Genomic DNA, 16,786 nt, shown 5'->3' on the forward strand with positions numbered 1-16,786 from the left:
CCAGTGGTGGTGGCTCACGCCTGTCATCCTAGCTACTCAGGAGACAGATCTGAGGATTGAAGTTCAAAGCCAGCCTGGGTACTAAAGAATGTGAGACTCTTATCTCCAATTAACCTCTAGAAAACTGGAAGTGGCTCACAGGGTAGGGTGGTAGCCTTGAGCGGAAGAGCTCAGGGACAACACCCAGGCCCAGAGTTCAATTCCCATGACAGACAAAAAAAAAAAAAAATGAAGTCTGTGTTTCTTCTTAGTAGACATGGCTAGACTTTTAGTCTGACAATTGCAAGAGTAGATTAGAGTACATACACATATTTGTGACTTCCAAAGCTAGGCCACAGACTTGGAAACCAGCCATCATCACTCTTTTAAGAAACCCAAGATACCTATAGAGAGATTGTGAAGAGCAAAATGATGCCCACAGCCCAAGTTTCCAGCTGCTACAGCAGATTACAGATCCATCAATGAAGTGGATGCTCTAGTCCCTTGTCAAGCTCCCCTTGAACTGCATATCACTGGGATAGACACAAGCCATGTCCACAAATTCCTGAGTAAACTATAGCTCTGTAGGCAATATAATTATCCCTAATATTTGAACACATCAGTTTAGCTTAACATTGGTGTCTAATGCCTATAATCATACATAATTAGGAGGCTGAGACTGGAGGATTGAGGTTTGAAGGTGGCCCATGCCACATGAGACTCTTTTATCATCAATAAACTAGTGGAAAGCCAGAGTGGAGGTGTGGCTCAAGTGGTAGAGTGTTAGTTGAGCAAGAAAAGAAAAGGCAAATGAAAATACAAGGCTCTGAGTTCAAGTCCCATTACAGGAGAAAGCAAGAGAGCAAGAAAGCAAGACAGGAAGGCAGGAAGGCAGGAAGGCAGGCAGGCAGGCAGGCAGGCAGGCAGGCAGGCAGGAAGGAAGGAAGGAAAGAAGGAAGGAAGGGAGAGAGAGAAAAGACACTAAAATTGAAGGCAGATAATTACCTAGAAACAGAAATTAATACATATAATCTATAAGATCCTTCATAAAACTGACAGTAACCTCTTTAATCTTACTTCTTCCACATTTTCTGTCATCTATTTTCCTCTAAATGTCATTTGAGTGTGTCAAGCATGCCCCAGCTCAGGGCCTGTGTTATCTATCTGGAATATATCCTCCAGGTCTTGTTCCATTACCTCCTCTAAGTATGAGCTCAAATATAATTTAATAAGTAAGAGCTTTCATTATTGCCCCAATTTTTTCATGAACTTATCATCAATGAGCATATTTTATTTAGTTTGGCCAATTGTAGATATCTCCCTATAAGAACAAAATCTACAGGAAACAATAGGATTTTTTTTGAGCACTAAGTTGTTCTACAAAACAAATAGTTGGGAATCAATACCTTCTTAACAAGTAATTGAATTTATTTCAAATTTTGCTTTCTTAAACATTACCATTCTCATCACAGTTTGAAGTCTGCCCACAGAGGACTGTCTGTGAGACTCTTATCTCCAATAGACTATCAGAAAACTGAAAGTGAAACTGTGGCGCAAGTGTGCCATCTTGGAGCATAAAAGCTCAGGGACAGGGATCAGGCCCTGAGCTTGCGCCCCAGGACTGGTACCAAGGGGAAAATAACTTTTCCTCTTTCTTACTCATTTTCTAATGTGACTAGTAGAAAATATAAGATCACATGAATGGCTCTCATTTTACTTCTATTAACTATAAGATAAATACTGAGAAAGGGAAGGGGGGAAACAAGATGATTGGGAGGGGGTAGGGGAGGGAAATGGGGACAAAAACATGAGAAGGGGTATCAATGTGTGAAAAGTAATGCACCTGCTATCTGGAAAATGTAACTAGACATTACCCTGACAATAAAAAAATAAAAAATAATTAATTAATTTTAAAAGGGTAAGTACTGATTTACCATGGTCTCAGGCAGACATGAAATAGAGCAAAAGATACATGATAGAAATCAATGTCCAAATGGACCCAAATTTCCAAAAGACTGTATAGAAGAGAAGTTATCAGGATAACAAAGCATGTCAGTGTTCAATGGGAACATTTTCTGTCTTAGTGAAGGAATAATTGTAAAGAACTATGTGTGCAGACTCCCAAATAGGCATGTCACAACCACCATGGAAGTCCTTTGTTTTTTGTTTTTTTTCCATATATTTTTATTGTAATTAATAGAAGGATTACATTATATTTGCCAGATAGAAGGTGCATTAATTCACATACATTGATACCCTTTCTCATGTTTTGGTCCCTATTTCCCCCCTCCCCACTCCCACCCCTCATCTTGTTTTCCCCCTTCCCTATCCAATTTCAAATAAGCAAATACAAATGTATCCAATATATCAGATAACAAAGTAAGATACTGTAACAATATGAGATAATCAAGGGACAGCAAAAGAGATGAGAGATAACATAGTACATTAAGGACAACGTTCACTCATTATATGGCTTTTGTTTCTATATCCTGGAGGTCCTTTCATTTAGCGTCATACTATATGGCCTTGAGACAAAAGCCAACACACTGAAAACTTTACAAGAAGGAATAGGAGATACACTAGGCCTCCTTGGCACAGGTCGAAACTTTCTTAATAAGGACCAAGAATCACAACAAATCAGAGAAAGTCTGGATAAGTGGCACTGCATTAAACTGCAGAGCTTTTGTATGGCAAGGACATTGCTAGTAAATTAATTAGGAAGCCTACAGAATGGGAGAAGATCTTCACCAACCACACAACGGATAAAGGCCTCATATCTAAAATATATCAACAGGTCAAAAAATTGAATCACTCCAAAACTAATCTCCAAAGAAACAACCATCCCATTAAAAGATGGGCTAAAGACTCAAAGAGAGTCTTCTCTGAAGAAGAAACAAAAATGGCCTTTAGACACATGAAGAAATGCTCAACATCTCTGGCCATAAAAGAAATGCAAATCAAAACAACTTTGAGATCCTACTTCACTCCAGTTAGAATGGCCAGGATCAAGAAAACTAATAACAACAGATGCTGGAGGGGATGTGGCCAGGAGGGATCACTACTACACTATTGGTGGGAGTATTAATTCATTCAACCACTATGGAAAGCAGTATGGCAGTTCCTCAAAAGACTAAACATAGAGCTTCCCTATGACCCAGCTATTCTACTACTAGGCATTTACCCAATTGTCCAGAAACAAGGACATACTAAATCCACTTGTACAACAATGTTCATTGCAGCACTATTTACCATAGCAAAGATATGGAACCAACCTAGATGTCCCTCAGTTGATGAGTGGATCAACAAGATGTGGTATTTGTACACAATGGAATTCTATGCTGCTGTCAGAAAGAATGACATCGCCCCATTTGTTAGCAAATGGAAAGACTTAGAAAAAATCATATTAAGTAAAGTAAGCCAGACTCAAAGGAACATAGGCTCAATGGTTTCCCTCCTTTGTCATAATCAGTAGAAACCTTGGTCTCTCCTAGCAGAGATTTGCAATAGAGCAAAACCTGGGTACAGATGGAAGTCCTTTGTATCCATCCTAAATCCATCTCCTCCCCAACTCCAACCTGCCCCATCTTCCATGGGTAACTACCTTCCAGGAGCATATGGTTATTACTCTTCCTTTGAATATTTTTCAGTTTTCTTACGTGTATATATATCTCCGCAACATATTGTCATTTTTCATGCATTTGAACTTTATATACAGAAAAGCACCTTGTAGATCGCTCTGGCAGATTAAAAAAACTTCCCATTCTCCATCTCTGTTTGGTATATGCACATTCATTAGATGGGTAGGTTATACACAGCTGATTGAAGATTTCCTGGAAAAATCTATCTGCTAGATGTACTCAGCAATCTCAAAGACCTTGTTTATCACACAAGCACATGATCTTGGATGCCAATTTCCCTAGCCCAAACTACATTTATTAAGTTTCAGATGAGGCAAAAGATCTTTATAGTTTCTCATGAAAGCTTTTCTCCCTACTTGCCTGTCAAGTACTGTGACAGCTTCCGTTCCTATCTTTCAGGAAGGAATAGATGGCACAGATTATACAGTGGCTCTTGCTTGTACATTGTATTTTTCATCAAAGATTATATTTTATAAAGTTTCCAGAGTGAAGAGAAAGTTGACTTTTTTAGTCTTTTTTCTCCCTCTATTTTTCCACCTACTTTTCCTGCCTAGCATCGAGTGTCTCTTCTGTGTTCCATGGGTCCAAAAACTGTCTTTCCATTTAGCTCTAATACCTACTGTTTTGTGTTTTACAATTGTATTACATATCTTGTGAATATAGATAATTAGACCATAGAAATAATCTCAATCTTTCCCTTGAATACTGAGAAGTAAAGTATCAATTAGAAGCAGTTGATTGGAACAAAGATATTTCTTTCTATTCTTCATGTAAGTAATTGATGGGAAGGAAAAGATAACAAGATAAATGAATTAAAATGACCAGAATTTACTTATATATTATTATGTGCTCTTTTTAAAACAGATATTTTGAAAAAACAATTTGTCTTTAACAGTAAGCTATGAAGGTCAATGAGTCTGGGGCTAAAGAGATAATAGATAATAGAATAACAACCACTTGACAAATTCTATCATTATAGCTCAAAAGATCTGCTCTTTCTAGCTTTTTTTTTTAATGGTTAGAGAGTTATTTAACTAAAGAGCTTCTGGAATAGAACTGAAAAGGATTCCAGATTTCATTCCGATTCTTTGCTTATTTGGTGATTGAGGCTCTGCAAAAGGGATTTTTTTTTTGTTCTTAGCTTTCTTGTTAAGTCAAGTTGTCATTCTAAAATTAATCTGTTCGGTCAAAGGATAGTAAATGCAAAAAATTTTTATGAAAAAAAAAGGATTGTGTGAACCTCACAAGTGGTTAGACTGCCAATCAAGGAGCAAAAGTACGACTGTATTTTGCATGAATATGTCATCTTCTTACATAATTATAAGTGAAATTATCATTGGGAAAACATGTTTCTGTAAAAGTGAATTCAGAGGCATGACTAACACTTAAAAGGTGAAAAATTAAGGCTGACCAAAGGATATATGACTGTAGTCTAAACTAAGTAACTAAAGATGGCAGGAGGAAGGTGGTAATCCAGTCAAAGGATGGGCTTACAAAAAGGATGAGACCCTATTTGGAAAAGCAAAGAAACAACCTGAAAACAAAGAACAGGATGCATAGTTCAATTAGAAGACTGCTGGCCTATCAAGTAATGCCAAAATCAAAGTTTTAAAAGGTGCAAAGTTTAAAAAAAAGTAGTGAAATGGAAAGAGAATAGAGATTTATTATAAATGAAGTTTTGTCACCAGACCCAGGAAGAATGCATTGACAAATGTATTTGCTTGATTACTGATTTCTTAAAAGACTGAAGTACCTGCTTTCATTTTGTTTTAAAGATATTTTTCAAAAGTTCAAAAGGAGCTCTTCAATTTCACTTTTCCAGTTTGTACTTCAAATGGAGAAGAAAGAATTGCTGATTCTGGCATTCGATTACAATAGAAATCTTTCTCACTATTTTATATTCCAAGTCTCTACTGACATGCAAACTCCAAGGATTTCTGAGCTTCTGACTGCACTAGTCTTTTTTTTAAAGTAAAATCTTCACTTGTCCCCATGTTGATGATAAGTACAAAATAGGATAATTTCTTTCTTGGATAGGAAAGTCTCACTCTGAATGGGAGCTGGTCAGAAGTCTTTTCTAGGAACCCCTTTCTGCAGTTGTTCTCAATGGTTCCTCAAGCACCCTTAGCAGTGCCCTTGCAGCGGCTTCCCTCTCTATTGTCAGTAATAGCTGACAATAAGTGATAATAGTATTCTCTTGTAGCCAAATCTGTTAAGATCACCACTGTTTTTAATTTCCTCATTCAGCCAAGAATGAGTAGAACCCTCTCAGTGTTTTTCATAGCACTCCATACACAGAGCCCTTTACTCTGTTGAGCCCACCAAGACCATGTACTTCTTATAAATAAATCTACTGTTTTTTTGAAGTTAGTTATAAACTATAATATAGATGATGTTGTAAGCTATCATACTCTTAATGGCTGACATTCATTGGCTTTTCCCCACTTGTTTTTTCCTAGATCCCACAGCTCTGTTTTATCTTGGAGTGAGTTTCTAGACTTCCCCAAGTTGTCCCAGCAAGGCCCAGGCATGTAGAGTTCTTCACTTCCTGTACAAGTGGCAGACCTCACATGACTGGAGTATTTGGCAAACAAGTTACAGTTCCCTTCAGACATTCCTTCACAGGGCTCAGGAACAAGATGTACCTGAGTCTCACAATCATCAGGTGTTCATAGTTCCACAAGATAGGTATGCAAAACAAATTTTTATATATTATGACAAGACTTTATGTGCATATATATAACTCTGCAATATTTGCACATGCATGTAAGTACATAGAAAATATTTAGTGTTTGGATTTATATGTCTCTCATTATGCATGTGCATAATGTTAAACCTGTTGATATAACAAATGCAACTCCTACAAGGGTCTAATGTGCTCCTTCTCCCCTCCCCCCACCTTTTTGAACTGATCTGAGTACTTTCCTAAGTCATAATACTAGGCAGTTAACATGATATTATAGGCCAATTTTAGAGCAAAGAGACTTATGGATCATTGTTTTCTGATCAAATAATGTAAAACCTCTTTAGAAAAGTCTTCATCTTTGCTCAGATAAAATACAGAAAGTCTCTTTCTCAAACTTTCTCTCTTTTGAAGGATAAGGCTGAAACAAATAGAAAAGTGTGGTTCAACTGATTGTGGAGGCAGGAAGGAGACTGGGCTGGATACAGATGTTACCTTAATGTCTCTTGCCCTGTATCCCTGCTGTGGAGGCTAAGGCTTATATAGGTTCAGGGTTAATCATTCAATTTGATGTCTAGCTGTATTCTCCAAACTCATGGTTCTCCTCACCTTTTTATTGATATGTTTGTGATTTCAAATTTGTTCCTGTCGTCTCTTGAATTGGCATTAATTTCCCACACAAAACCAACTCCAATCAAATGTCTCCATGTTGGTTGTTACTACACAAACTTAAAGTTCTCTTTTGGGTATAGACTAAGTCCCAGCACCACATAGTACTATATGATTACATCACTCTGCAAGGGGATTTCCTCTCAGATTCCAGTGAGAAGCTCGGCAGAAGCCTTTCTTCTCTGAGTGCTTTCCACAGTGTATTTCAAGGGTTTTTCCTCACCTCTTGAACTTCCACATACAGAGAAGAAGAACCTAAGATCATTTACCTTTCTGTCTCATCTTACTTTTATAATTGAGGAGAGGAGAGGAGTAGTGTTGGGAGGGATGGGGGAAAATGATCAAAGAGGTAACATGAATAAAGATGTGTTGTATTCATATATTGATTTCTTGAATGGTAACTCCTTTGTACAACCACTTAATAAAAGGGGGGGAACAAAACAAATGGTTTTCTCTTGAACAGTATATTTAGTTTGAAATGTTCCCCCGACAATGCTGGAGTTGCAAAGCATCATTCACTACTGCAGCCCTTCCTCCCATCATAGGGCAGATATTGATTGAGTCCCTACTATATTCTAGCTACTCATTTAGATGCTTGGGATTCATTAGGAAGGTTTAAATCCACTTGTTCATGGAAGCTACATTGAGCTGTGAGACTTGTACCAGGGTGGCTTTAGCTTCAATATCTACTGAGTAATCTAACTTTATCAATACTTGAAGAAGGGAAGGGTATTGAGTTACCATAGACTCAAGATGCAAGGTGAGCTTACGTTCTTTAAGCTACTAGGGGATAAAAAGGAACACATTGAATCTTATAAAGCATGTATTTTACCAGAGACTTGAAAAAATAGTATTTGCTATGTATTTATTGCTTAAGCATCCAGTATTAATATTAGTATTTATCAAACAATGCTTCCAACTTCTCCCATCTACTTACTATCCAATAACAAATTATAGCTGGTAATAAAACCTGGAATTTACCACTGAAATGAATACAAACACTCTAAAATATATATTTAACTTAATAATACTCCAATATACATTCTTCAAAATTATTTTGGGAATTGAAATAATTTCTGGGACTGTCTGAATAGCTTTAAGTATGTAGTTGCATCTATAGTTATAACAACATTCAGTATCAAGTAATTTTTTCATAAATATGAGAATGACATCCAGGCTTGGTGAAAAACAACAGTAGAACTGTAGATAACTCTCTATAAGGCCCTTTCCGTTTCATACAGTTATATACATGCTGTTATTTTATCCAGTCACTCAATGATTTGTGGGAGAAGTGAGGCAATGGTAAGTTCCCTTAACCTCAGGCAATATGGTTATTGTACAGTGAACTATGGAAAATGAACAATTGGAAAATGAACACTCAGTATTATTCCATCATTGAATTGCCATGTCACCTTGAGCAGGCTTTTTACTCTCTGCTCCTTAATCATTTACCATCTGTTAGATGGGAATACTTCCTCCATGGTTTTATAAAGATTAGATAATAACTATAAAGTACTTTCTGGAAAAATGTCTCTTGGCAGAGGTGTAAGCAAGGGTAGATAATAGTTTATTATTAACTGACAGAATGGAATCAAACTATCCAAATCATGGGCAGCAAGAATCCTTAAGAGACCCAGAGCACTCGATTGTGCACAACAGGTGACAATTTCACCTCATGGGCCCTGAACTTTCCATGTCACAGGGATCGAGTCTTGCAGCAGAAACCAAGTAAGAAAAGAAAATAACTTGAAAATGCGTCCTTCAGCATCAGTACTTAAACTTCTTTGGGAAATAGAGCAATTAAATATATTTGAAGGGAAATAGATTTGGAGTGAGTCCTCCTACATCTAGCCAGCGTTTCCAGAATGGATGAACAGCCAGGTTAGAAGATACTAAGAACAATGCCGAGTCAGGACACTATACTTGAAAGTCTGGAAATTTTGCTCCAAAGCTGATGAGTCTTCAGTGTGATTTTCCAACAGCAGTGCTTTGAAGGAAGGATAGCTCCCTTGAAGGGGATTAGGTCATTGAATTAGAAACAAACTGGGGCTACCTGACCCACAAGTGAACTTAGATTAGGGAGTGAGACTCTAGATAAGATCACTTCACTGAGAGCCAACCAGGAAATCTCCACTGGAAAAATGAAGATACAGTATGCTTACAGGGCCAGTATACTAATTGGACTTTATATATTTCAAGAGAATCCCAATAAAAACATGATAATGCTCAAGAAGACAGAATCCTAGGAAGGTTTATGGATGCAGGTGTGTGCTGTAGGTGTGTTTTGCAAATTTTCCATGTGATTGTGTTTTCATTTGAAGATTCTGGATCCCTTCTCATTTAAAGGATTCTTTTGTAATGAGCAGAAACTTTTGGCAAAGAAAAAAATCACCAATCAATCAATTGGTTCTTCTAGGTGTAATGTTTGCTTAAAGTATGATACATACTGTCAGTAAGAAACTCTCTATACAAATATAGTCAATAATATTTAGATTGGCTTCTACTACATGAAAGGTGTGTGTTTTTATTTGTAAAATTTTAAAAAGTACCAAGGACATTAGCTCTCATTGAGCTCACAATTTAATATGGAAGAGATAGGCTCTGTATAATGAATGATGTGAAATCTAGCCTATTACCATATAATTTTATTCTAAAAATACAACCAAGAAAACGTCACTAGAGATTAGGTGATTTCGCTCTGGAATTCCTGTGCTGTGGAAGGTAGAGTCAGGAGGATCATGGTCTGAGGAAGACCTGCTTGGGTAAAAGCATGAGACTTCATCAGAAAAAAACACTAAAGCAAAAAGAGCTGGAGGCAGAGCTCAAATGTGAGGCCCTGAGTTATGTTTTTTGTTGTTGTTGTTTGTTTTTAAAGAAAGATTGCTAAGCACGGACTGCCAACTATTTCTTAGACATATAAGTTACAGCCGGAAGAATGAATAGGATTTTTAAGAAGTAGAAAAAGGAATTAAAGATGTTCAAGACAAAACACAAAATCTGTACGAGCCAAACCAGGTGATCATCAAGCCTATTTTGCCTTGCACACTGGAGAAGGGAGACAGAGCTGCTGGATTACAGATCTGGTGAAGGTCAGGGTGAGGCCACTGTGCTGTTCTTTCCCTTTATTATGTAGATAATGGAGGATCATTAAATGTCCTTAAGCATGGAAATGGATTCATTAGGTTTGTGTTTAAAAATAATTAAATGGCAATGTGGTGAATGAATCGCAAAGCAGAGAGTTTGTGAAGAGAGCAAATGAAGTTTTTATCCAGTTAATTGCAAAATGTTCAAGGAAACATGAGTACATTTATAAACACCCAAGCTGCTGAAGTTATTATTATGACGATTAATATTGCCAAGGAAAGACTTGAAATGATGAATATCTACATAACAGAGGTATCTAGAGTATTAGGTAACAGCAAATATATGAGGGAACTTTTAGGGTTAACGATGGTAGTAATACAAGTGAACCTTTAGTGAGTGGATATTATGTTCTAGGCACTATTGTGAAGTACTGCTGAATGCAGTCCTTTATTGAGTTCTTACAAACTTTTCAAGAAAGGCCAAGAATTTTAAATATCTAAGAGCAAGCAGAAATTTAATCCTCAGGTTTCTCAACTTGTGATTGATATGGAGGTCAGTTCAGTCAGGAGAATATCTTTTTCTGGATCTACTCTAGGTAAACTACAAAGAGAAATAAATTTCATGCAGCAATCTAGTAATGGCTGGAGTAAAACATCTGTAGTTACTGTTGTAAAAATGTCTTGTATCCACTAATTTTTCAGAATATTAGCAGATGATATACAAGAAAGGAGTCTAACATCAAATAAAATACTGTGATAAACAAAATAACCATGGTTTTCTACTTCAGCAGACTTAAGAGCCTTTAGCTCCCTCCCTCCCTCCCTCTCTCCCTCCCTCCCTCCCTTCCTTCCTTCTTTCCTTCTTTCCATATGTTTCTCCCTCTATCTTTAATGACATTAAAGTTTGAACTCAAGGCTTTGTGCTTACTAGGGAAATGCTCTATGAATAAAATGTAGAAAACATGCTTTCAAACCTTTTAGCTCTGGTTATTTTGAGATAGGGGATTCACTTTTCTTTTGTCTAGCTCTTCTAGATTTAGATTCTCCTTTATACTTCCTTCCCCAGCTAGGATGGCAGGCATTCATCATACCCAGCTGTTGGTCAAGATGGCATCTTTCAAACTTCTTGCCTGGACTGGTCTTGAACCATAATCCTTGTGATCTCTACTTTCCAAGTATCTAGGATTACAGGGATAAACCACCAGCACTCAAAGAGAAGATTACCTTTCCACCAGCATACAATTAGAAGATTAGTTTTCATTGAAAATCTCTAAGAAATGGTGATACATTTATGTGAAATTTCCCAGACTTGTCTGACCATAAATCTCATTTATAATTAAGCTTTTGTGGGTTTTGTGTTCCTAGAAGCTGCTGATGGAGACGCCCTACTGCAATAGTGTTGTGGATAAAAGGCCAACTTGATGTGGACATCTTGAATTCCATGTGTTCCACAGAAAGATGAGGAGTGGAAGGACATGGATTTGAGTTTTGAAAGATGGGCCAGAATTGTGCAAGTGCCTGAGATGATGTGGGATGGTAAAGATTTGGGCTTAGTGGCAATGGTTACGCTTCTTGAGGGGGAGAACAAAGAGAGGGAAAGACCAATGAGCATATTCTGGGGGCCACCTATATCCAACACCAGCTTGTGGCCAACTCAGATGATGTTTAAAGATACTGACATTTGAAATTTTGCTAAATGATGTTTATTTGCAAATTGTTAAGTTTTAACATATCGGCAAATAAAATTTGAGTCAGAGATAGTATTCTAATTCTTGTTTCTCTAGTACAGCAGGTGCATGAATTTGTAAAACTCTTAGGCTGGTTGATTTTATAAGACAGTTTTTAATATTTACCAGCGCAACTCAATCTTATATACAGAGATGTGGACCCATGGCTTCTGTTTCCAATGTCACTTACTGCTAATATAAATGTAAGGAAATAATATTATTTTCTAAAAGTGTTTTTTGAATTTTAAATAAAAGGTCCCTGATTAATGCATGGCTTTGAATGTTAAGTAAAAGGTCTCCTATTAATTCATGTCAACAGATATTTTTTCTGGAAACAAAGAGTTCCAGAAGGATCAACTTTAGCAGCAACATCTGTAAACCATTCTAAAGAGTTCCAATAAAAAATAAAATCATATAATATCCAACCAGAAATATCAAAAGCCAAATTGGATTCCACTCTGGAAAATGAGCTTCAAATTATGCTTTAAACCTACAGACTTTAAGAGGAAAAGGTAAAAAACCATCTTTAAAACATTGAAAAAATAAGCAGTTTGAAGCAAATGCATGCATGAGTCTCAGCTTTTATTTGAACATGTTTCCAATAAGACCGACATTAACCTGAAAAATGACAGGATTAAGGAGAGGAAAAGAAGGGTAACTATTTTTTAACATGTTTTTAGCCTTTCTCCAGTCCATCTCATAATCTTATCTGGATGACCATACCTAAAGCCCAACTCTATGTCCTATAACTTTTTCTGCCTGTAAAATCTTTATACTTCTCTCCCTCCTAGATCCTGAAGTTCCTACCCTGTAGAAGAACATTGGGGTCTTGCTGGTCTAGGCCTTTATGTAGGTTTCCAGTTTGATCTTGCGTTGCTCTGTTTCTTGACTGGATGTTTTCAGCCAATTCTACTGCTTACTTACCACACTCAACCCACACTGCCTTCCTCATGCTACCCCTTCTTCAATTCCTTTTCTTATCTGACCAGCTCCAAATAGAAATCTCTTCTTTGGCTTCTACATTAATGCACTAACTCCTAATAGAACCACCTTCTAACGTGTCACTCTTCTATAAGAAGGCTGTATGGTGTGGCAGGAATTGCTGAGCTGCCTTGGAGGTCAGCCAGACATACCCTCTCCATGTTTTATTAGCTCAGCAGCCTTGGAAAGTCTTTCAACCTGGCTAATCCTCAATTTCCTTATCTTTGAAATGGAGAAAACTGTCATGCGTAAGATTCTCCAGCACTCTGCTTGGCGCACAGACACTAAAAGACATGGCTCTCATTGTCAATGCAGCTTCATCTCATTTTTTCTTTGCAATATGCCCATGTCATCTCCTAACACTGGAGAAAACTTAGTTATCCAATTGTTAAAGTAATTAAAGGCATGATATACACAAAGCAAATTGAATAGTTCCTGGCATAGAGTATCTTTAGTAAAAAGCAAATCTATTATTATTATCATTTGAAAGTACAAACTTCCATTAAGTCATGGTTTTTGGGAGAATCATTCTTGACTACTGGCCATTGTTTAATGGATGCTCAACTATATTCATGAATGAGGTTTATAAAACTTCTGAATTAGGCAAACTTAAAGATAAGTATATGGAGTATGTATTATTTTGAAAATAACAAAATAAGCATTTGTAAATTTGACACTCCAAAGAGCATAAAGGACATAGCACACAAAAAAAACAAGTTCTAAGTTACATTTCAAAAAATAGTTGTGACTTACAAAATACCCCCACCAATTTAGCTTCTCAGTCTTTTAGCTAAGATCAAGTATAGTATGTATTTTTTATTCATTTAATATCTGATACATTCTCTCTGAGTATAATGTATTAAATGTATTTTTCGAAAAAGAGAGAGGAGCCTATTTTAAAGTCATGGAACTTAAAAAAATACGTAAAGACATGATATAACATTTGCCACTTTAGTGATTGTGAAGTGTACAGTTCAGTAGTGGTAAGTGCAGCCACACTATTATGACTAGAGCTCTATAGATCTCCAGGTCTTACACAATTCAAGTTCTATCCTCATTGAACGACAGCTTCCCAATTCACTCCCCTCCTCACCCCTTGGCCCTCACTGTTATATTTTCTGTTTCTAAGGGCAGGGGGATATTTTTAAAAAAGAAAGAAGAAACATTCTATCATAAATACCTCACTCACTGATTAGCATACAAGGTGAAACACAACAAAACTAGAGAACACAGAGCAGTTTCCAGCAGAGGCAGCCTGTCACATGTTGAGTTAATGAGACTGAAACTTGGAGCCGGCTGGTTCTTGGCTGGGAAGCCAGAGATGAATATCATATCCTGTCTAGGAAGCAAAAGGTGGAGCTGCACAACAAGAAGAGAGTCAGTCTCTGGGTATCAGAGGAGAAAAAGTTCCAGGAGCTGAATTAGGGGACATACCAGAGCCACAGTCTGAGAACACACATGAGTCACTGATGAGAAGACAGGGAGGAAGTGCAGGAAAGAGATGAAGAAAGAAGAGAAATTATCTTGATTTCTCGACTATATCTGACTGTCTTACACAACCTCTAATGGGCTTTGTGGGTAGTATATAAGAGTGCTGGGCAAGGGCTGGGAGTTTGGCCTAGTGGTAGAGTGCTTGCCTAGCATGCATGAAGACCCAGGTTCGATTCTTCAGTCCCACATAAATAAATAGAAAAACTAGAAATGGTGCTGTGGCTCCAGCGGTAGAGTGCTAGCCTTGTGGAAAGCATAAGGACAGTGCTGAGGCCCTGCGTTCAAGCCCCAGGACTGGCAAAAAACAAACAAAACAAATGAGGCTGCAGGGCAGCCTCGTTTCTTGGATAGTATATGAGGCTGCAGAGTCTGCAACCAGGTTGGCTGGAACTCTTCCTACTTGACAACTGATGCGTTGCAAGAATTGAAGTTCATAAATCTTTTCAATTAATTTCACTACTATAAACAAACTTTTGGAAGAATGGAGAGATGTTGGAAAATACACACACACACACACACACACACACACACACACACACACACACACACAAACAGCATTTGTCCAGGTCTTGCTCACTTTTAGATGAGTCAGGCTAACTAAGGGAAAAGAAAAGGTGCTTAAGGGGTGGGGGAAACTCAAGCTCCCAAATCTCTATACTGAAAATTGGAAGTCCTGGATTTACTTTTCCAGCTCCACCCAGTCTTTTTATACATGACCTTTGGCTGGTCTAATCTAATGGCCTCTGGCTCCCTTTAGAATCAATTTTCTTGCAATTTTCAAGGACTTGGTACATTAAGGAGATCCATTGATTAAAGCCAGATATTTTTCTTATCATTCTACGGTGACTGTGTGTCTTGATTCTCAAGATTGTTCCATGATCTTATTAAAGTTAAGATTCAATAGTGCATATATCTGAAAATTTAGGCTAATCCAAAGAATGAAACAATATGAAATCTAATCAATAAGTGAGGTACTTTAATAAATCAATTGCTTCACTATGAAATACTAGATAGCAAATTTCCTCCTTTGTCATGTTCATCTTTCTTAGAACATGGGAGTCTGTGTGTACAAGAGGAGAGAGGAATAGAGCAGATAATTGGATTGGCAGGTGGAGAAAAAAGCTCCCCCCTTCATTTCTCGTAGTAAGAAAGCATTAGAAACACAATGAAGAAGAGGCAATTCTTTTCTTCTTGGATCTTAGAGTCTAATGCTTATATTTTATCATGAAATAAAGCATGAACAATAATCCATAAATGAAACAAAATGCTAACAACCTATGAGAGTTATAATAGTATAATAAGAAGCCACAGTGCTATGCAAGGGGAGAGAGACAGAGACAAAGAGACACAGAAAGAGAACCAGAGAGAGAAATATGCCCCCAGAAATAGAGAATCCAATTTTAAGATAGAATTATTGTTTTTATCTTCCCAACTTTAATTTTTCTCCCCAGCCATGAGCATGATGCTCATATAGTGCAGCCAGTAGATCAAGGAGGGGAACTGAGATCACTCAACTTCCCATGACTCTTCTTCCTACCTCCTTCCCTAATGTCTTTGCCTTCTTGTCCCCTGCCTAGTTGCTCTTAGGTCTGCTTTACAGATTGAATTTTGACAAACAGGAACATCTGCTAGTCTTTGTTAAGACATTCCTGTTACATTACATATATTTTCTTGTGAACTTGTTTCTACTGCACTTTTACCCCTCATTGAGAATGGACTACAACCCATTTCAGCACCTAACACTGTGTTTGGCTCAAGACCAGTATCCTGTTTGAATAAATGAATGAGTTCTTGTCTAATTGGCTGTGCTATGAATGTCCCATGACAGAACATGATCCCCCTATCACCACTTGTGGAGGAGCCGGGACTTTACTCATAAGCCACCACACTTGGCAACTTTCATACTTGTTTACAACTTGGAGAAAAACTTGTGAGGATTTTTATCCTTGAATTTTCAGTTTATTCATATATTTCCCTTTTGCACAGAGGTTGTTTGTTGTTGTTGTTGTTGTAATGTATAGAGGGCTCAAGATAGTAGGTGCATTACTTCACACACATTGATACCCTTTCTCATGTTTTGTCCCATTTCTCTGCCCCACCCCCTCCCAATCATCTTGTTTTCCCCCATTCCCTTTCCTATTTCAAATAAACAAATGAATATAGAATATACCAGGTAACAAATTCAAATATAATAGCAAGAAGAGATTAACCAAAGGGCAAAAAAGAGAAGTAACATAGTACATTAAGAGCCACAATCACACAAGATAAGGCTCCATATCCTAGAGATCCTTTCATTTATACACAGAGGTTTTGTGATAAATATTAGCTCATAAAAACTACCAAGTGGCGGGCTGTTAGTTTAGCCTAGTGATAGAGTGCTTGCTGAGCATGCATTAAGACCCGGTTTGATTCCTTGGTACCACATACATAGAAAAAAAAGCAAGAAGTGGTACTATGGCTCAAGTGGTTGAGCACTATCCTTGAGAAAATGCCCAAGGACAGTGCTCAGGCCCTGAGTTCAAGTCCCAGGACTGG

The 16,786-nt window shown here is 37.4% G+C and overlaps 1 pseudogene; it reads left to right on the forward strand.

Moving 5' to 3' along the window:
* Positions 1–13,530: 13,530 nt before the first annotated feature.
* On the forward strand, positions 13,531–13,655 carry LOC150056838 (U2 spliceosomal RNA; annotated as a pseudogene).
* Positions 13,656–16,786: the final 3,131 nt, after the last annotated feature.

Source organism: Megascapheus bottae, chromosome 11 (genome assembly GCF_031878675.1).
Source record: "Megascapheus bottae isolate mThoBot1 chromosome 11, mThoBot2.hap1, whole genome shotgun sequence".
Lineage (NCBI taxonomy): Eukaryota > Metazoa > Chordata > Mammalia > Rodentia > Geomyidae > Megascapheus > Megascapheus bottae.